Source organism: Diadema antillarum, unplaced genomic scaffold (genome assembly GCF_040938485.1).
Source record: "Diadema antillarum isolate AM-2024a unplaced genomic scaffold, OU_Dant_1.0 seq00000017_RagTag, whole genome shotgun sequence".
NCBI lineage: Eukaryota > Metazoa > Echinodermata > Echinoidea > Diadematoida > Diadematidae > Diadema > Diadema antillarum.
In genome coordinates this window covers 7,547-30,000 of record NW_027271137.1, presented here as the reverse complement: position 1 = coordinate 30,000, position 22,454 = coordinate 7,547, and the positions used below count along the sequence as shown (strand labels likewise).

Below are 22,454 nucleotides of genomic sequence, written 5' to 3'. Positions count from 1 at the left end.
TAACATTTGCAAAGGGGGATATGTGATGACCTGTACTGATGACATAAATTGTTGACAGGTCTTCTGCATAGCTGTCCCACAATGGGATTTTCCCATTACAGCACAATGCTCCCCTTTCACTTATTATGGGTTTCATAATGCACATTGCATGAGGAATGACTATTACTTCTTCTTTGTAAAAAAATCTGAATACAGATTTTGCATAGATCTGTAAACATTTCTCCTAAAAGAAGTCTTAGAATAATGATTCCCACCCCCCCCCCCCCCAAAAAAAAGAGCATTTGAAAGAGAGATTCTGTCCGCAAATATAAAGGATTTTTCCACAATGAGTTTTATAGGGTTTCTTAATGCTACACCATATTTCCTGTTCATTTTTAATTGGACAGGTTCATAACTCCAAGCAAAATGCAAAACACAATAAAACAGAAGAAAAATAGCAAAAGAAAGTTGATAATTAAAATAAAAAAATCAAGGCTCTTGTTTGGGCAAAATTCTTTTCATTAGAAAACCTCTGTCTCCTCCTTCCAACAAATTTGGTGGTAAACAAGTATCTCTTATATTACTTTGTAATGGAAATTTGAGAATTCCTCGATATGTTTAATGATATGGAACACTTACTATGGGTACACATCTAAAAGGCAGGGTTTCCCATCTCCTGATGTACTTTCAAAGAGGGTATCATTTGTTTACCTATTTTGTATACTCTGTTATGCGGATGCCCACATTGCCATAAAACTCTGCTAATAGAAGTGAAATTGGATTAATTCTTTCCCTACAGCAAACATGTATCACATTTTTTTATCATTTATGTTCCATATTCCACATTTCATAAAAGTTTTATATTCCATTTGAATTCAGAAAAACATTGAAACAAAATTGCACAAATGTATAAGAACATATAAGTGACATGTAATATGAGGAACCTACTAAAGAGCAAAGCTTGTACAGATGTACGTTCCAAAGATATAATATAGGGTTTAAGTGCAATATATGTCAATGTCAAAATGATGAAAAATGCAAGAATACAACATGCCAAGAATATAATAAAGTTTACGGAATGTACAAGGTATTGTATGACGATGCTAAGTGACAAATTGATCAAACAAATGAAGTCACCCAAGCAAGGCATCATTGTGAGTATGCAGAGATATCACAAGTAATCACAGCAAAATAATTAAACGTAGGATTTTAGAAAATTGGCTTTAAGATCTTGCTTAAAGAAACTTAAAGAACTTGATTGCAACCGAACAGAAGCTAACACATATATGGCAGGCATACCCATTTGTACCTAATATGTTGCATCGACACATACAATGTAACTATAAATGCGCATATTATAAATGAATAGGTAAAAATGTATTTGTGATACATAATAACATTTAATTTAAGTGTGGATGCTTCCCTAGTCACAAAATCATGGTAGCCTAGTTTTCAGGCTGGAATATCCTACCAAACACATTTTCCACTACAGAAATAAGTACTTAAAATATTCCATTTATACTGCAGCCTACAATTCCTGGTGCTTTATTAATTAACATGCTGCTTTTAAAAATGAGCCACTAGTCTGCCACATCTTCATCATATTGTAAACAAATAGTCTCGCATATCAATCATATTGCATGCTTTTAAATTCCATTTCATGTGAAATTGCATGTGAAATTGACCTGTACGCTGTGCATATGCACACTGTAAGTAAATAAAAAGGCATCCATGTTTTGTTATAATGTACAGTGACCCAAACTATCAGCTTCTGAGCTGAATGGCCTTTTCACAAACTGTTTCCAGCTTGAAGTGTAGCCATTCTACCATCACTTGCCACACATCTTGAAAGCTATATGTAGATTATGCAACACCTTCTCGGAACGATCCAAAACAGCTTGGGAATCAAATCTTTTACCTGTTGTAAATACGGTATAAGATTTACAACTTCAGTAAACCTAGCTACTGCAATATTGGATACTGAAAAGACTCCATGGCAAAGAAAGAGTAACGAAATCCACAGGGATTTGCAACCTCGAAACCTACATGCAATGCCACGATGAAATCCTAGAGCAAAGCAGTCTTGATAAAGGGCATTATCCCCTAATGGTCACCACCCCATCCTATCCATTACTTGTCTTCAAAGAGTACAAGTGAACCCCTCTTGCCCTCATACACCATGTTTTCCCTCCGAATGTATTCCTCCGCTTGCGCTTTTTACCTTTCAGCATACATCCACATCGGCTTTCTTTCTATTTATGTCTCGCCTTCTACACTTCGGCCAGCCGCAACCCCCTTTTTTCGTCTCATCCGACCCACATGAGACTCATCTGGTATTATTTACCAGACCAACACCTTGCCTTGTGCACCTCCAATATCCTGACAACAAGGTCTTCTTCTTCTCTTGTCCGCCTCCCAAGCTCTCATCTTCTTCTCTTCCTCCTCCTATCCAATCCCCTTCCTCCATCTCGCATCTTTACTTTCCAGGGGTCACCAGGAGCTCACACCTCACTCCCTCCCCCTCCCCAATTTCTTCCTCTTCTTTCTTCCTTCTCATCACTTGTGTCAGCATCGTCTTCACTCTGTCCAAATCTGTGTGCCCGTAAAATTTGATCACACCTCAATGTTTGTTTTTTTTTCCCTTTCCCCTTCCTTTCAGAAAAGATTTTTGCCGTTCTCACCAGATAACGAATTTGCGAGAGGCGGCAAGCGGCCTCTCTTGCGTCACTTCCTTTGGCCAATGTTATTTCTTCCAGGGCTCCTGTCATAATTTGGCACCTCAACGTCAAATAGACACTTTCCGTTCCCGCGGGGAGACAGAAGACAAGAAAAAAAGTACATTTTGAGGAGATGAGATAGGAGAGAGAAACAGATAAGTGTTGGGGAAGGGGGTGGGGGGAGAATGGGTAGGGTGGGATTCTGGTATGCTGTTTAAGTAAAATGTCCTGGCTTTACATAGTTCCCTTGAAGACTGCAAACATAACATCACCAGTAAAATAAATTTTGGGAATTTTATGCTAATGTAGGACTGGAAACTCCCTGTACAAGTATCTATAGTCAGGCATTAGTTATCTTCTTAAGTGGCTGGCGATTATTTTTATTTCAAAGAAAAGCCCATGCCAGTATCATTTGGCTATAAACCCCTGTGCTAGCAAAGCTTTCATAAACAGGGACTTTAAGTTAAATATAATTTGCATGCAAAAAATGAAGCTTTTGTTTGATCCTTCATATTTCCATCATAGTAAGAGATTTGTAATTTCTTTTGCGGCTTATATTTCAAATTCTGCAATAAAGATGTTGATGAAAAATGGACTGAACAACTTTTCCCTCTTAGATAAACTGGCTTGATGATGTCAACTGATGTATTTGCACATAGTTTACTACTTAACCTGTTGAGGACGAGTCCCAAGTATACTCGGGCAGGCGTCTATGGGAAATGCGTGTTGTAGCAAAATCAGTCCGTCCTCAACAGGTTAAAATTCACCAATAAACTTTGACAAGTACCAACATTGACCTTTACTATACTTACAATACTTACTATACTTTTTTCAATTTTATTTGATTTTATTCATTTCAAAATTCTCATTAAAATGCAAAAGAGCAAAGATGTGAACATAACGTTATAAATTGGATTGAAATATACAAAAAAGAGAGATACTACACACTGATAAAAAGAGAAAAAAAAACAAATAAAACAATTTTGAAATACACTTTAAAGAAGAAGAAAAAATAAAACAAGCAAACTATGGCAAGAAGATAAAGATACTGCAGCAGACAGCAAGTAAGTATCTGCTTAAATTTTAGTGGAAACTAATCATTTATCAAATATATTTCATATTTATCCTTCACCCGTTAAGGACGAGTCCCGAGTATACTCGGGTAGAGGTTTATGGGAAATGCATGTTGTAGCAAAGTCAGCCCATCTTCAACGGGCTAAAATAGGCAATGGACAGACATGACTTCATTTAATCAGGTACAGACTTTCAAACTAGTAATTCTCAGCATTTGATAGATCTATTCGATGTAAGATATCTAAGAGGTAAACTTAAGTCATCAGTTTGTCTGGTGTGATATGAATGTATCTCTTGTATATTTGAACATACTGTGCACTTCTGTTGTGACATAATAAAATCATTGATTAAAACACTTGATGCATTCAGCATTCTTGTCACTTTGAATATAGGAGACGGTTTCACACATGTTAGTTGTATTTTTAGCTCACACTTCTTTCACATAATACACAGCTGCAAAAGTATCCCCTTGCCATTCTGTAATTTTTTTTTTGTTCACTTTTAATTTCCTCTTCCTGTCTACTCTTTGGTTCTTTGCTATTTCTGGCATTTTTCTAATCAATAAACTTGTAACATTGTATCCTACTCAAATAGTTTTCTGAGACGTGAAATGTTTAAAAATAGCTCTTCATGCCAATTGCCATATTTGCACACTGTTCAATTCAATATGATTGATGCCTGTGCCACATGGTTCCATTTACGTGAATACAGCATTAAAAAAAAAAAAATTATAAAGAACAGAACGTAACTGCTGCTCAATAGCCACATATGGTGAAATACTGTTGGCCACAGCTCACCAATAGAAGTGAATATTGATTGCACTTCAGGAATAGAAAAGACTGGACATAAAAGATCACTCGAAATGTAAAATGTACAACATTCTTGAGCAATTCACATTTTGCACACAACCATGGCAGCTCATAATACTCCATTGCTTTTTCTTTATGTGAAAACATACCATGAGTTGCAGCTTAATGCCAGCCACTATCACAAAAACAACAACAACAAACTGCATACACTTTGATCACTATGCTTTGCTTCTGTCCACGTGAATATATGCTGAAATGGTGTGTAAAATGACTGAATATCCAATTTAAGTAAATTGCAAACAAATTGTCATTTTGATGATCAAGTTTGCTATAAACACATATGGACGTTGATATACAAACTATATGTATGTAATATAAATTATGCTGTTAATCATTATTCTCATAAACATGCTCTTATAAAATTAGCATAACAATAACCACACTTGTAACAGTCGCAATAATGATTGAGTTGGCAGAAAATTGAATTGAACTGATTTGACTTGCATGGCCACTAAGGTACAATTGTAGCAGTAGGTAATTAATTGTCAGTGAGCAGCCATGCACGGAACCAACGGCTTTTTAAGTCCCCTTCAAAGGACTGTATGGGCAATTAGGGTATTAAAAGTTCAAGGCCTAGAGGCACAACCACTGCAGGCAGGGGACTTGAACCAGGGACCTAATGATTGATAGTCTGTAGTCTTAACCACTGAGCCACACTGGTCACAGAGATAGTCATGATTATGAAAATAATTCTAATAGCAAATACTATGATTATGATAATTATTACATTTTTATCAAAATAAATCATATTAAAAAGATAACAAAAATGTTGATACGACAAAAAAACCGAGTTATGTCTGTGTGTGTGCATGTGTGTGTGTGCATGTGTGAATGGAGAGTTTGTGTTCCATTCTTTTGTGAGAATCTAAAAGCATTAACAATGCACACTGCAGAAGCCTTTTGTCACGTTTTAGTGAATAATATTACAGCAGCGCAGCTCAAAACAGCTTCCGTTATTGAAAGCCTGCGTGCACCTATTGATTATCTCCTAGCTTTGCGTCAGCTGGACGAAGAAAAAAAAAAGACCCCAAATGATAATACCATTTGTCTGAGCATTACAGGCACTGTGTAAACCTTTGCTTGACTGTCCAGAGCTAATTGACAACCATGCACAATCATAAGCCACAAACATGCTTGAAGAAATACAGATTACTTTCTAGTGGGCCTAAGTCTTAATTGTTCAAGGAACTGTTTGTGCACAAAGATATCACCTTAATGTTTATTTTATTGGTTATATCCTCAACTCCTGTAGATCTACAAGCAATAATCCATGAACATTGTATTTGATTTAAAGATATGACCCCAAAAAATCATTTCTGCAGTGTACCAGGGCCCCGTTTTATCAAAAGATAAAGTCAATTGTAAATTTCCTTACCACACAGGCTGCCATATACTTATGATAGGAATCACCTATATACTGTAAAACATGATATATTCGCAGCAAGATTTTTTCACGAATTGGAGCCGACAGCCTTTTTTGCAGCATGAAATTTTTCGCGAACTGCCACTGACATTCAATGCGTATAATGTAGGCAAGAATTTCGCGTGCATTTTAATTTCGCAAATCCTGGCGCTCGCGAAATTTACGAAATTAAAATGCACGCGAACATTGCTCGTTTTACAGCAATCAATTATAACTCTTCATAAAACAGGGCCCTGAAAGAAGAATCTGTTGTGTTGTTAGACTTTATAGCACATCTTGCAAAAATCATGATGTATTTAACAAGTGTGAGTCAAAAATGGTCTACCACAGACAATCTTTGCATAGATCTGCAGATATTACACAGTTGTGGTTTTATGAAAAAGAAAAGTGCATGAAGGTAGCTTTAGTGTGATATTTCTTACATCTTATCAATAGAAACAAATGGGGTCATGAATCAGCAACAAGATTTTATTTTTAAGCCTGTAAATGTGGTAACTTCCCGTGAAATGAATATCTTTCTACTTCTCTGTCACACGTACAAACAACACACACATACACACACACACACACATGCTGGGAATCAGAAAGGTACATGATTTTTTTTATTTTTATGTTTTTTTTTACACAGCTGTCATCTGCTACCATGTGCCATAAACATGATTGTTTACACACCTCCATTGTACTGAGTGACATTTAATACCACAACAATAGCAGACGGTTCATATTTCAAGGCACACCCAAGTAACAGACCGTGTAGTGTAAAACGGGATGAAGGGGGGGGGGGGGGGGGGGGTAGGGGGCTCTGTCTGTAACATATGCAAATTTTAAATGTAAAGCTGTAGCCACTCAACCGTGATCAATTAAGAATCCATATGGCTTCCTGAATCAATTGCAGGTTTGTCTTTAACGTGTGGAAATTTACAGGCCGCGGCTGGGAAAGTTTCTCAGCGTGCCCTCATCACTCTACCACAGATCGCACTATACATATACATGTGTGTGTGTGTGTATATGTATATATATATATATATATATATATATATATATATATATATATATATATATATATATATATATATACATATATACATTATATATGTATACTCAAATTTCTTCTTTCTTTTCGAGGCATATTTGATCCCGGCCAATTCGCAGGTGCGTGCCATTGCTTGGTTATTTCAATAAAACCTACATGTATCTCATGAAATGTCGGTTGTGTGTTTCCCCAGTAGAAATATTTTTGATTGGCTTGATGTTGGTGGTTAGTCAAATGGTTTATTACACATTAAAGTTGCAGTGATAGGTATACCCAGACATCAACACTACTGACAGTGATTTGGGGGCTTTTCAAAAATTCTACAAGTAGAATTTTGAAAACAAGATTTGAGGGGAAAAAGAGTGAATTGATAATGTAATGATTGGTTGTTTTTGTTTGTTTGTTTGTTGATTTTTGTTTTTCAATCTAGACACAGTGTACTACACGAGGTAAACCGTACACTATACAACACAAGCTATCATCTCGGCTGCCATTCTGCCCTAGTTGTTGTAGACACAATATATTGTGCCATCTCTCAGGTAGGTAATAATTTTATACAATTCTCATGATAAAACATGAAACCTGTTTTGCATTTCTTTAATGTGGTTCGTAAGATTCACAAATTTTACCACTTACAACATTGCGTCAGACGAAACATTAGACCTAAGAAATATGTGGCATATATATGAAAGATCACACTGTCTTGTGTAATGTACCATAAAAATGGTAACAACAGGCAGTTTTTGCCCTAACCATGACATTTGGAATAACCATCCCCCGTGGCTTCCTTTGATAAATAAAACTAGCTGCAAGCTCTTTTCAAATATTGCTTTTTGCAGGACAAAGTACAAACTTATTTTAAACAAGCATTTCTAGGACATTTGAAGGTAAATGACCTAGTTCTTACAGGGGGCACAGAAAATGATGGCCTAATGGGTCCACAAAAGGTGTACTTAAAAAAAAATGAAGACTTAAAAGAATCTGGTACTCATTTTTTTAATCACTCTACCACTGTGATGTAATAAAAAGTTTGAGGGTTACATATATGGAAATGTAACTCAACTTTAAATAGTCACAATTCTTTACTTACTGAATAATTTTGCTTAAAAGTGATTTGTGTCATTTCAATTTTTTTACATTTGCTGCTTTGACATAATGTCTTTGGAGAAACTTTCTCTTTAAACTTTACATTTTAATTATTGTAAAATATGTTGCTGGAGAATAGCAGACGTGGACATTTGGAAAAAAATAATAATAAAAGAAAACACTGTCTTGACCACTACTTGCCAATACTAATACCAACTAATACCCCTTTCTACAGGAAATAGGAGAAGATTCAGAAAAGAAAGCTTCAAATACCTTGATAGGACACTGCTTATCTGTATATCAAATTTTGAATAGTTGTTATGAAACTGATTTGAATATCAAAATATGTGCCATTACTCTGCAAATCAAACATGTATAATATCTTGTAATCACCTACTATATGTGATTATTTTAGCAAGAAATAGGAATGTCTCCTTCTATGTAAGGGGCAGAAAAATAATAAACATTTGCATAATAGTAAGCGGAAACTAAACTGTGCACACAGCACAGAGCTGTGTCTTATATGAAATATACATGTATCGCTCTGTATTGTTAAAGCGAAACAGACCTGAGCACACATCACAGAGCAGTCTCTTGATATAGTCTTATATTGCTCCACGTTGACAAGTAGAATCCTGCAGGCAAACTGCTGCTGGAGCTTGTTGCATGTAACGAAGCAGCGTTACATCGTCAATCGTCTGATGCTATCAAAATATTAGCCCAGGCCCCCGTGTGACAAACACTATCCGCGACTACCAACGTCGTTGATGCCGTTAAAAGAGAGAGAGAGCAAGAGAGGGGGAGAGATAGAGGGAGAAAGAGACATGTGAGAGAGACATATAAAGACTGCCCTAGCACACTCAGGCAGCACTTGTATGCCTAGAAAACAAAGTGCCCGGCATCATCTGTGTGTTTGAATACCAATTATACATGGCCCGCTGCAGACGACACCTCACACATGTTCGTCCATATCTTACGTGTCAATAAAAAAGGGGGGAGAAACGTACAGGCGAGAAAGGAGCGTTGTGTGGTGTTTAGTGTCATGTACAACAGGGCTGACAAAATTTGGCTCAGTTTGATTAAATTAATCATAGTGTCAATCAACTACACGTACATGTATGTAACATTTTTCACCCTTGGTCCCATCCCATTAAGTTCAGAAAAAGGCCAATCTAATTGTCCTATTTTATGTTCCTTTAAATCATTTTTGAAGGATACTTGGTCAAGAAGGAGTTTCTTTGTTTTGTTGTTGTTGATGTTTAGCTACTCAAAATTAGAATAACGTCTGCCATCAATTTCTCTCTATCCTATTCTCCCCTCCCTATCCCCCCTCTAAAAAAAACACATACACACAAGCAAACAAAAAACATATAAAAAACACAATGTGATGGAAAATTCTATAGGTACAGTGTACCTGTATACGTGAGTAAACAACTATAAAAACAAAAAACAAAGACAGGAAACAAAATTTTGCTTGCTAGCTTTGCTTGATCTGCATATTCTATGGATCTCTCCATTTACTAGTACCTTTTTGATTTTTTTTTTTTTTGAGAATTTTTCTAAATATAATAATGTGTTTCTTAGAAATTGGTCTCTCCTGTACACCCTGTCTCCCCTCCATAACAAAAAAGAAGGCCTAGAGCAAAGTAGAAAGTTATCTTAAGGGGGTATCTCACCGGGCTTGAAACTAGTTCAGATATGAATTCTTATTTTTACCAATTTTGTGAGTTAGGTGCGATTCACAAATCTAACATCCACGAAAAAAAGTAAGTCTGATCCAAACATGAAAGTGACGTACACATGTAATTTGTCCATCCATTGCTGTAAGTAGTCCAAGATCATGAATTTCTCAACTTGCAAAACTGCAGCAAAGTCCCAATTTGAAAAAAACAAAACAAAACAAAACAATAGACTCACTATGAAGATATATGGCGTGCGAGTCTATGAAAATATATCATGGCGTACACATATACACTGTACCTGCTTTCAAAGAATACTGTAACTGGCTTGAATGTGGCAACTGCTATTAACCTGTTGAAGACTATTCCTAGATGTATGCTTGTGTATATTATGCTTGTTATAGCACAATCAACTCATCCTCAATGGGATAACAGCACATTAGAAATCATGGCATTGACACTTTCATTGAGCAATATATACAGTATGTCTGTCACTAAGTTCAAAACTCTTTATCATAGTGAATACTACTTCACAAAATGTAGTTTATGAAATATTTGTGTAAAGTTTATATCATAATTATCATTACATCTTTGATTGTCAGCACAAATCACAAGAAGATGAAATAATAACTGTAGAGAAATGTTATTTTACAAACTTTTAAACATACAATTGCAATATTAACCCTTTGTCAAGGAGTCCTTCATCTATCAAATTTATGCAAACTTCAGAAAGAAACTGACAAAAAGAGATTTTGAGGCTTTTGACAATGTCGCAACCAAAACAAACAAAAAAAAACAGATTTAAATACACACAAAAGGCTTAAATGGAAAAGAATGTTTACCTCATGAAGCACTCACAACAGATAGTAAAACCTACCTGAAAAGTTACCATCGGCACCAAAGCACAAAATTGTTAATGTATTGTCTGGGATTTGATGGGTTAAGCACATTTCACATACAATTTTCACTGAATTACATTGGCCCCATGCTGCACAAAGTGCATTATGATGGTACCCCAAATATATTATAGATGCCTACCATCATGGTCTTGTAACTCTGATGTCTTTACTGAATCGAAGCCAGCCGCTACGAATTAAATGCAGCGCGTGTGCTCACGACTGCTGAACTATTAATGTGTTCAAAAGTGGCGTGTTAGGTAGAGCAGACACTGCATGAATTTAAATGACCATGAATGGGTGATGGGAAAAGATGATCTACACAAAGTCAAAGGACGGGGTGAAAAATGTTTGCCTCAACGAAATCCTTATTCCTCCGGGGAGTCTGATTTCACCCTGTACAGTTTGGCAAATGCAGCAACTCCCGGACATTCAACCTCATCGCATCGAGGAAAAGATGCATTTATGTATTTATGCATGTATCAAATGTGCATGATCGTCTAGTTTTCTTGCAATAAAAAAAAAAAAGCACAGCACAATAAATGCAAATTTTCTTTGTGGATCCTCACAGACCCGATCATTGCCGGAGGCTCATCTTCAATAAGTTTTTATATAATGAAGTTCACGACCCATGCGATAATGAAGAACATCTACAGCCTTCTAAAATGCTTCATACCCTTTGTAGTCATGCAATATCCATGAGAATGCTGAAGAGGAGTCACGTTTACATTCATCCTACAACATACTGCCAGTGCAGTCACATGCCGTACAATATACTGTAGGCGATTGCTTTGTATTCTAATAGACTTGTTCGTTTATTTTAAAAGCATGCCAATTCCATAAAACTTCATCTCATGGTTGTAATTGATGATAGCATCAACTTGGTCACAGGCACATGCCTAGCTACAAAAACTCTGACAATTTCGTTACATTTCTTTTTGCTAAATGCCAATGTAATGTAAACGTGATGAGATGTAAATTTTGGTGGAAATTTGGACACACTGCAAAGGAGGCACAAAACATCTGATCAATTCTCAATCTAGGTGCAAGTTATGCAGAACATCTTAACCCGTTGAGGACGGGCTGATTTTGCTCCAACACGCATTTTCCATAGACACTTGACGGAGTGTGCTCGGGACTCGTCCTCAACAGGTTAAAGTAGTTATATCCGAATTTTGGAACATTGCAAGAAGAGATTTTAGGCGCTTATATTTTCTTTCTTATTGTTTTTTTTTGGGGGGGTTAGTTTCTCTAATATCATATACATTATCAATATTCTACTTTTTCTTTCATTCTGTACAGTGTACATCATTTATATTATCATTATTATTACTCTTTCATTATGTTTTCTTTTTTATTATTATCATTATTATCAGAATTATTACATCAATATATAACATTGTATCATATAATTTTTACCTGACTTGCTCCCAGTTTTTGGCACTTTCTGAGTTTCATTTGTCAACAAATTACCAGAAATGTGTGTGGGCTTCTAAGGCTATATCGCAAAGCCCAGTTTTAACACGAAAATGTCAACAACAAAAAAGGATAACTAATAGAAAAGCAGCTTGCATCCCACACACCACTTCACAGATGGCAACATGACATCCTGACGGTGGTTGGTTCCTAATCAATCTCTCCCATTTTTCTGTCAAATTGGGACAAGACTCTCTCTCTCTCTCTGTGACCGCTCTGTTGTTATTCCACCCACGTGCCTGTCTCTCTGACATTTAACTTAACATGCTAATCTCTCCAAATCTGCAAGACTTTACATCTCTCTCCTCTTCAAAATGGCAACAGAGACGGGCGGTAGACAGACAGAGAGAATAGGGGGAAACAGAGCGGAAAGAGAGATAGGAGAAAAGGGATATAAAGTACATGAATTTACATACAGAAAACAGTTCTGGAGAAAGATTGAAAACAATTGAAATACAGAATATAAAAGTATATAGATATATCATACATTGTTTATTTGTTTTTTATAATTGTAAAGCGCTTTGAAAGATGTTTGTATTAAACGCTATATAAATATTTCATATTACTATTGTTATTATCATTATTAAGTAGATATACTGTACATACATTATATTATATTATATTATAAATATATATATATATATATATACACATAATAGAGATAGGGGGAGAGAGAGGGAGTATTTATGCAAGGCAAGAGGAAGAGAGATAGGGAGAGATAGAGATAATACAATGTGTTAATACACATAGATCATATATTCCATCAGTCATCCTCAATCAACCTGTAATCCCAGGGAATAAAAAGACCCAAAGCATGTAATACCTTTCTGCTTCTAAAGTAGTACGTGGGTGTATAGAGTAGATAGTTTGAGGGATAAGCATGAATATAAACACCGTACGGAGCAAATCCCAACACTGATATTTTTTTTAGCCATGATGTTACTACCTGCTTCGTACACATAATTCTCCAGTTCAAAGACTTCAAAATATAGCCATTGAATTGATGGCGTTAACTTCAAAAGAAAAACACCTCAAACGATAGAAAGGGAATCAATCTATCCTAAGAACATCTAATGCCAAGGGATTCTTGGAAAATCTGTTTTTATCAATTATGCACTTGGAACTTCCTAAGCAGTCAAAAGAATATTAAAAAAAGCATATCAAAAGGAATTGAAAAGAAAAGCAACTTCAAATACCCTAGATTACGTGCCTGCAGTATTCATAAGACAAATGCTCTGTATTCATTTCCAATCACATTATAGTAAGGTAGTCTTACGATAAAGTCTGTAAGTGAATATTTACATGCAGAACAAAAAAAAAATATATATATATATACAATAGCAATCACATTGTGCACAAATCCCCCATGCTGTATTACAGGTAGCCTGCATTATTCAGAACCAAGTTATTTTCATCGTGCCATGGAGCTGATTATTTTTTGTTGTCTTTTGATCATGAAGCTGTTTGAGTGTTTCCTTGAGAATGCCCCCTAGAACACTTTCCCAATTAAAGTTCTGAGGTACCAGTTTTTCATAGCAATTATCAGATTGCCTGCATTGAACTGGAATCTTTGAATTCCACTGCATTTCTTGTATATGATATAAAGACTAGAAAAAAACTGGTTAAATTTCAATAAATCTACACAAAACCACGAAGAAATTTCCAAAAGTTTGCCGATTTCTGAGAAAACTGGAAGTGTAATCCCTTTAAATACATCATGTTGCCAAAGTTAAGAATTAACAGTAAACCAGCAAGTAGGATTTTTTAAAGAATTCTGCAACCAAAATAAACAATAATCATATGAACAGCTACGAGCTGAAATGACACGGAATTTAATTTTACTCCTCTTATGAAACACTAATACTGACCTTTAAGAGCTGAAATGTAATTCTGACAAAAATACACAATATAAATCTGGCAAAAATGGTTTTGGGTTCTTGAGGCTTAAAGCACACAATGTGAACATTGATAGAATGTTTTCTTCTTCTGTTTATTGCCAATTACAACCATGGATTTTATGTTGCATTACTACTCTCAATTAAATGGCACCATCCCATCTATTGGGCAAAGAAAATCTAGAATATCTTACAGACATTGCATTTCAATCATCAAGTGAATTTTGCTACCTGCCCTACAGCTGGAATTGGTTTGATTTCTACAGACATATGAGGAGACCTGCTCATGAGCCCCATTCCAATCAAACAATAGAGCTGCCATATCATGTGTACCTCTAACACACCACTGCACAGCATATCTTTGGACTCATTTCCTTGATTAACAACAGCACGATATGCTATTATTGTTGTACACTCTGTGCAGCATCACGCCACTTAAAAACAGTGCAGGTTTAATCCATCTACAATGTACTCCCCCCCCCCCCCCCTTTTTCCTTTGGATCATGCTAGAAGCTATGCACTGTGTTATGCAAGGACATACCAATTGCAACCTTGCTTGCACTGTGTACTTGCAATTTTGGAATCACTGGGTTTGTTTGTTTGTTTGTTTGTTTTTTGTGTGTTTGGTTTTTTTTTTTTTTGGCATCCATTAATGTGATTGCACAATGTATGCATCTGAGCATATGTATGAGAAATCTGCAATATTGTTAATAGCCATAACTGTTGGCTCCAAGAGAAAAATGCTGATTTTTCATTTGATACAGTTGGGAAAATAATTCAACCATTCGTACTTGAATTCATTTCTGTATCAACTATTCAGATATTGATCTACTGGATTAATTAGTATTGGTTTAATTTATATGTCTTATAGCATTGGAGCATTCTACGGTACCTTGGGTACCGTAGATCTAACTGTCCTTGCTGCTACAAAAATGTTCGAGAATTACAAAAATAGGTTTGGACATTAAGGATTTGAGTTGGAAGAAATTCAAGCCTGACAAAACGGACGATAGTGGCAAATCACATGGACTGAGATCACAAGTATGTATACCCATGTAATTATGTGTTTGGGGTAATATTCTAATAGATTACTGACATTTTATGTTAAATCACAAATAGAAGCTCATCACAAGCTATCACACTAGGGAGTATATATGTTGTACATGTATATGTAGATCTCATCTAGCTATAAATGTACCGCCCTTTATTTCTGTTCTCTTTCTACAAGCTTAGCTTATCTTAACCCATTCCATGCTGAATTCTGAAATCCCCATAGACTTAAAGGTGCATAGTCCCGGTAGTGTAGAGGGCGCTGTTGTTGATACTGCCGATCACCGTTAGCATTGATAGGAAGATTACCGAAGTTGAGCTGTCATCAAGAATAAAGTGCGTACAGTGTAGGTGTTGCTAAGTTACGTTGCCTTCGATGTCTTCTCTGCGCATCGCGCAGTCTGTAGTAATGCCAGGGTGCGGGCATGTGTTTGTTATTATGACATCACAAAAGAAGTTTGCTAAAGCTGTCATCCCCCTCTGCCAAATCATGAGCCGAACTGTGATCGGACCACTGACTACAGTGAATCGGACTTCTTCGGACACGTAAGCACTACAGAGGAGTCGATAGCATAGGTCTCTTTAGGAAACTTGCACCGTGCGCCCGCGTACGCATTTGACTAAAACACCGGGACCATGCACCTTTAATACACCTGGACCACCAGGTTCCCGTATGGAATGGGTTAATTGTTTCCAGCCATTCTCTTTCTCTCTTGAACTGTAGATGGCATTTCAAAACAATATTCAAGATACCTTATTCTGTATGACAGAGAATTATGTCAGCTCCAAAGCTTAAATGGATAATCTATGCAAAATTCACATCAGCTAAAACTGTTTGCAATGTACTGGAATCTAGAGGCCTTACCCACTGGCTCCAAACAAAGGAAGACACACACACGTGTAAAAAATTTAGTGAGCGAGGATGATTGAAGCATTAAATGAAGCAATTTGTCTCTCTCGCACAAACACAGATCTTTGAAGATACTGCCATGTATTTTTGACATTCTACCAAATTTGCATTGGCTGAAAAGCACACATGAAGTGTTTAGCTCCCTGTCACACTATTGACACAGGCACGCATCAAACATTGTCCATGCATCTCATATACTGTTCGGTTATTGCAATCGTTTCCCTTCGAGTATTCAACCAACCCATAAGGTTCATCAAAATATTTCCCTCTAATCATTTTTGTTTTGCTTTGTAAGCCTATATGTCCATTAAAAAAAAAAAAAAAAATTGTGTTCATGAATGTTAAATAATGCAGACTGAGATTATATAATCAAAGTATAAATTTAAAAACGACCATTCCAATGGGAAATTTATCAGAACATTAAATGTTAAAATCTGCCCACTTTGGGCCATAAAACCGCAGCATGTATACTGCTTTAAAACATTGCATAAGCAGTAACCATGCAATTTGATAAAATTCTTAATATCAATCAATCAATTTCAGTGGACATGTTCAGCTATAGCATGATGGTGGTTATCACAATAATGACAAATAAACAGTTATGTTAATATTAACAAAGCATACATTGCATAATAATGAGCACAGTACGGTTTGGGCATATATCCACATGCTCAAAAGGGATAAAATACAGATGTTACAAGTTCAACATCTTGCTGAATATTCGAGCTACAGTTGTATATCCATAGTTTACCTCAGCATAGTCACAATGTTGATCAGGAAATGCCACTATAATTCCACAAATTTTTCAATTGATATTTGTGCATCATTTTGCCCATACTACATTTCATATTTGCTGGATGTTTCATCACATCCATCACAACACACATAGATCAGTCAGTTTCAATTCAGCAACAGACAATATTAAATTATACATTTGATGTGATAACTAGACATATGAGGACATTCTCAATGGCAAGTGTTACAACAGTGTCAAAGATATAATGTTAGATGGCTTGGTGGTTTGTAATATTCCTTTAACTCATATGTAATTCAAATATGCACTTACCTGGTGTTTAAAACTCTCTGCAGGTAATCAAAAGTTAATGAAAGTTGAACAAGATTTTTTTCTCTTTTAATGTACGTTAAAAAATTTTTTTAAAAATTCATAAATTTGTGGTTTGTGTATGTAACATTGTGTGAAGATACAATCTACGTTTTTGGTTTGAAGCAGGTTCTATGAATATTATTGAAGGTCGAGATGAGGCGTCATATATTAAAAGTTAAATGGTGAATTACGTGTCTCATCTGTTTGAAATAGGTACCAGCCAAATACTTCCAAACATTAATTTCAACATTCCTAATGTTCGGCTTTGCAATTTTTGCTTTGCTTTGTTTTGTTTGGTGGTTTAAACGGTAAATACACATAGATAGGTGGTCTAACGTTAGATCTACACAGTAGGTCTAGTCTAGTAGTAAATTTACTTCAGTAGTAGTACCGGTTGTAGTCCAAGTACTCCTAGCCAGTTACATGTCATGTGTCATCAAATTCAAAACGTTTTCTCAGTTTAGTTTTGCAGTTTCTTGAATGAATAGTTAATACACATTCACTTGTGGGTCCTGTTATACCAACTCACTTACCTTAGAAGTACAATGGACAGAGGTCGAAGATTGTGTGGACAGGATGGTAATACCAGGTCCTAGGAATAAGATGTGTATTGTTCGACGGTCCGTGCCACGCCGCCCCAGCGGAAGGCCAGGTGGCAAGTCACGGGGACTGGTTGGGCTGAGCGTGCAACTCGGCGCCGGTAGCAGACACGAAATACACGAACGCACGAAATGCCAACTGCCCAGTGTTCATTTATGCAAACATATCCCTCAACATACGGCAGTCTTTCTGAGTGTATATGAGGTTGATTACCTACAGTTGCGTATTCTCATGGCGAAGCCCAGATGATCATTTATAGATGAGAATTCTTATCTTCGGGAGATATGAGAATAGTGTTCTCGCTATTCAGCAGACAGCTGGACGGGGCACCAACACCCACCCCGTTAATTCGTGGTGGTGGTGCTAGATAGACGACACACACAACATTGACAACAATCACTTCAACGAAGTGTGTGTGTACCATACACACATGCCCACGGTGTACAAGCTGTTCAGGAAAATTACACATGCGGAAAGATGAGTATGGAAAGCCAAGTGTTTGGGAGAAAGCGCGTTTTGTTTTTTGATCTTGGGGTTTCCATTACGCCTTGATTTGATGGAGTCTTTTTTTTTTTCATATTTTCCCTCCTTTTTGTGTATGATGAGGTTGGAAATAATTTGAGACATAGAACCAGGGCATTTAGGGTGTTTTCTGAAATCACCATTCTTAACGCTGTTAATCTTTCTGTAGTTGAAACACAACATTTGCTTCTGCTACAATCGCTTCGGTCTTATCTCATTCTCCAGGGACAGTTTTAGGGTTAGGGTTAGGGTTTTAATTTTAGTTTGATGTGACGTTTAGGACTGAGGTTAGGGTAATGTTTGTGAGTAGAATTCATGTTTGGCTTAGCATGCAGATATATCATGGGAGCAATTGTTGTAGGAGCAAATGTCATGAAACCATGATTATTCTATCACCATTTTTTTCCCCTTCTCACTCAAATATATACCTGGGTACCCTAAAACAGGTCGAACCTCTCCATTTACAGGGGTGGATTAAGGAATTCCGTTAAGGGGAGGCACCTTTACAACATTAAAGGGGGAAGCTCACGTGCCCCGGCCCCTCCACACTTTTTTTTTTCTCGTTATTTCTTTTGTTTAACAAAAATTACGGAGAGCGTGCACCCGGTGTGCCCTCACCTGGATCCGCCACTGATTTACATAATGGACGTTACCTAATCCATCACTTCTTAACTTTACTTTCATATCAGAAAACAATGACTTACTCTGCATGTTACAGGTTGCAAATTCTTTGTAACACATCTATGTGGCCTTCGTTTGTAACAAGTAGCGTGTCACCAATCTTGAGTCCGCTTGATCTCTGTTGTACTATAAAAAGTGATTACTTTGGTGGTTAGGTACATTTAAAAAAAAAAAAAAGGAGAGAAGAGTTAAGTGCAATACAATGTAGTCCCATAATGATAATTTAACCCACTGACAGCACCATGTAGCCTAACCCTGTTTTATGCTGCATTTGACCTAAAAGTAAAAATGCCCACCAATATTTCAATCTGCATTATTTTACTTTAGGCCTTCCATATGTCTGCAGCAGCACCACCTGTTACAGTAGCAGCAACGATGGCAACAAAAGTAGCTGTTGGCAGTTTTGGGGAATGCAGTCCTGACTGTGAGCAACAGCAACACATAGAGGGTTTTGCTGGGGATTTTGTCAATTTGCCTTTATTTCACTAACCTTCCCATGTGTAGGCCTACCCATCTGTCATAGATGACAAGTGAAGAGTTTGTTTGCAAAAACCGATAAGTCCATTTTTGAAGATTTTGAAGTAAGGTCTCTGTCATAAAGTACAAAATAATACCTTTAAAATGATATATTGGTCACTACATATAAAGGTACATTTCTGAAGTTATGGTCAAAAGAAGCAAAAAATTTCTTATTATTCTCTTTATTTTTCTTGACCTTTAATTGCAAATATCTCCATTTGACAAATATGGACTTATCGGTTTTTGCAAACAAATTCTTCAAGTTCAAAAAAAATTATGAGTGAGATTTTCATGGCTCAGCACATCTCGGGGTGCGGGCACGTGCGTGAGCGAGGGAGCGAAGCGACTGAGCGAGGGGAGGGTGTGGGAGGGGGTGTCCGCCCTCCCACGGTAGGGAGCTTTTTCAATTTTTAGCTCTTAATGGTGCAAGCTGGTGCATACTTAACTGACTATTTTTTACTTATTATGGAAGACAAAAGGGACATATGCCTTCAATTGCAACTCTCACTTTAATCCTTTAAGCTATGCTCCCAATGCGTGAGAAAAATGGGTGTCATGCGTGAGATCGTGAGACAGACCCTAAATGCTTGAGTCTCACTCACAATGCGTGAGACTTGGTATATTACAACTCACATTTTTGGTCCCCTCCTTTTTGTCTTATAATCATTTTCTTCTTCTTCTCCATCTCCTTCTCTTCCTTCTGTCCTCTTTCTTCTCCTCCTCCTACATCCCCTCCTGCCTCTCCTCCACTCATCACTCCTTCTTCTTCCTCTTCCTCCTTCTCTTCTTCTTCTTCTTCTTCTTCTTCTTCTTCTTCTTCCTCCTCCTCCTCCTCCTCATTCTCCGGGATCCTCCTCTTCCTCTTCCTCCTTCTCTTCTTCTTCTTCTTCTTGTTCCTCCTCCTCCTCCTCATTCTCCTCCTCCTCCTCTTCCTCCTCTCCCCTCTCTTACCTTTCCTTTCCCTATTCCCACTCCTCCTTCCTTCCATAATCCTCCCTGCACACTTAAATATGTGCCCACACCCTGAGACGCTGTTCAGATACATTGCAAACTCCGGAGAACCTATACCCCTGTGTAATCCTCTCAGCAAGCCAGTCCAACAACAACAACAAGAAAAAAGAAAACAAAAAGCAAATAAATTTGTATAATCGGTTTGGTTCATGACAGAGAGGCAGTGTATTTCATGTAAGTGGATCACAAATCTGCCGTATAATATTTGACAGCTCCTTCATTTCTTCCCTAACACCAGATGTTGGACTGCCATATGAGCTATGCATACTTCTTCATTTTTTTCTTCAATTATGCCAAAGGCTATGATTTAGGCTTTGCCATATTCTCATATTCAATCCTCCCACGCGTATTAACCCACACACATTTGTGAAATTGGTGTCAATCAAACAAGCCTCTGACATTTTGAAAACACTTCACCTACGTCTGAAGAACTTTTCCTTCTTGTTTCCTCGGTGACCACGTAATAGTCTCATTTTTATTTTAACATATATGTGGGGGCGCTGTGGCATAGTGGATAAGACTCCCGACTCCCGAACGGAGGACCGTGAGTTCGAATCCCGCCCAGTGCTTACATCCTTGGATAAGATGATTTTACCCACAATGTCCCTCTCGACCCAGGTGTATAAATGGGTACCTGGCAACGCTAGGGTAATAATAATAGCAGGGCCCTCTGGTAGAGCAGTGACAACACTGAAGAGGCTACCCTGGGTAAATAAGACCTTATTATTATTATTATTATTACCTTTCTTTTGTGATTAAAATCCACCTTCCCATCACTCGGAGCTCAGTAATCAGTTGGCACTGAACTGCAAAATGACGTGTGTTTGGGGAAAATTAAAACCCAGAGATTAATGACTGCTTTAATAATTACCAACACTTCAGACTGATAAGGGTAGACCTTAATTCTTGGGAGAATCTGAAGTTTCCAATAAAGAAGATTGCTTGCAATCTGACAGAAAACAGAAGCAGCAGGTGTTGGAGAATCAAGATACATCTTCTGCTATTGCTCATTTGCATTTGTGGGACTATGAGGCTGTGTTAAGTGCATTGCAGGTGAGCTAAAAAAAAAAATCAGTGTGAATAATTTTTATTCTAATACTATCCTCCATCCCCTACCCCAATTTGTTTTTGGTTGGTTTTTAATATGCAGACTTTGTTTTTGTCATTGTTTCCCGTTCTTGCATCTTGTCTGTTGCACTGTGATGTATTTCCATTTGGCTTGATTTCTTTGTTTGGTAACGCTATACTTTCGTTTTGATTAAATTCCCTTTGGTTGACATTTCTGTCACTTTTGGAAACAAATTCAAAAGGGGGGGAGGTCATTTTATCCAAGCATCTATGACAAAAGAATTGTTCAGTAAAGTCTGGCTAGTCTCATGGTCATGTGAAGAGTTTGTTTGCAAAAACCGATAAGTCCATTTTAAAAGATTTTGAAGTACCATCTCTGTCATAAAGTACAAAATAATACCTTTTAAATGATATATTGGTCACTACATATAAAGGTATATTTTTGAAGTTATGGTCAAAAGAAGCACAAATTTTCTTATTATTCTCTTTATTTTTCCTGACCTTTAATGGCAAATATCTCCATTTGACAAATATGGACTTATCGGTTTTTGCAAACAAACTCTTCATGTATTCATGCATGCGGAAGAGGTGGGGGAGGAGAGAGAATACTGAGAAAGAGGAGGAGGAGGAGGAGGAGGAGGAGGAAGAAGAAGAGGAGGAGGAGGAGGAGGAAGAGGGGAGGAAGAAAGGGGGAGAGAATGTTTGACAAAGAGATGAAAGGAAAACTCTCACATGCAAAAGTGGAAAGCTGACTGTAGTATGAGAAAAATATAGAACGTAGGGAAGTTTTGTAAGATTTTGTGAATCAGTTTAAGACACTAAACACAATCATATTGTTCTAATTAGATGTGGCAAATGATA

General features: G+C 37.0%; 1 protein-coding gene across 1 annotated transcript in view; it reads right to left on the bottom strand.

Moving 5' to 3' along the window:
* LOC139725154 (sarcospan-like) overlaps positions 1 to 18,146 on the bottom strand; it is a 246,651-nt gene extending 228,505 nt beyond the window's left edge. The window contains exon 1 of the mRNA XM_071636242.1: positions 17,726 to 18,146. The gene's annotated coding sequence lies outside the window, so the exon portion shown is untranslated. The remainder of the gene's footprint in view (positions 1 to 17,725) is intronic.
* Positions 18,147 to 22,454: the final 4,308 nt, after the last annotated feature.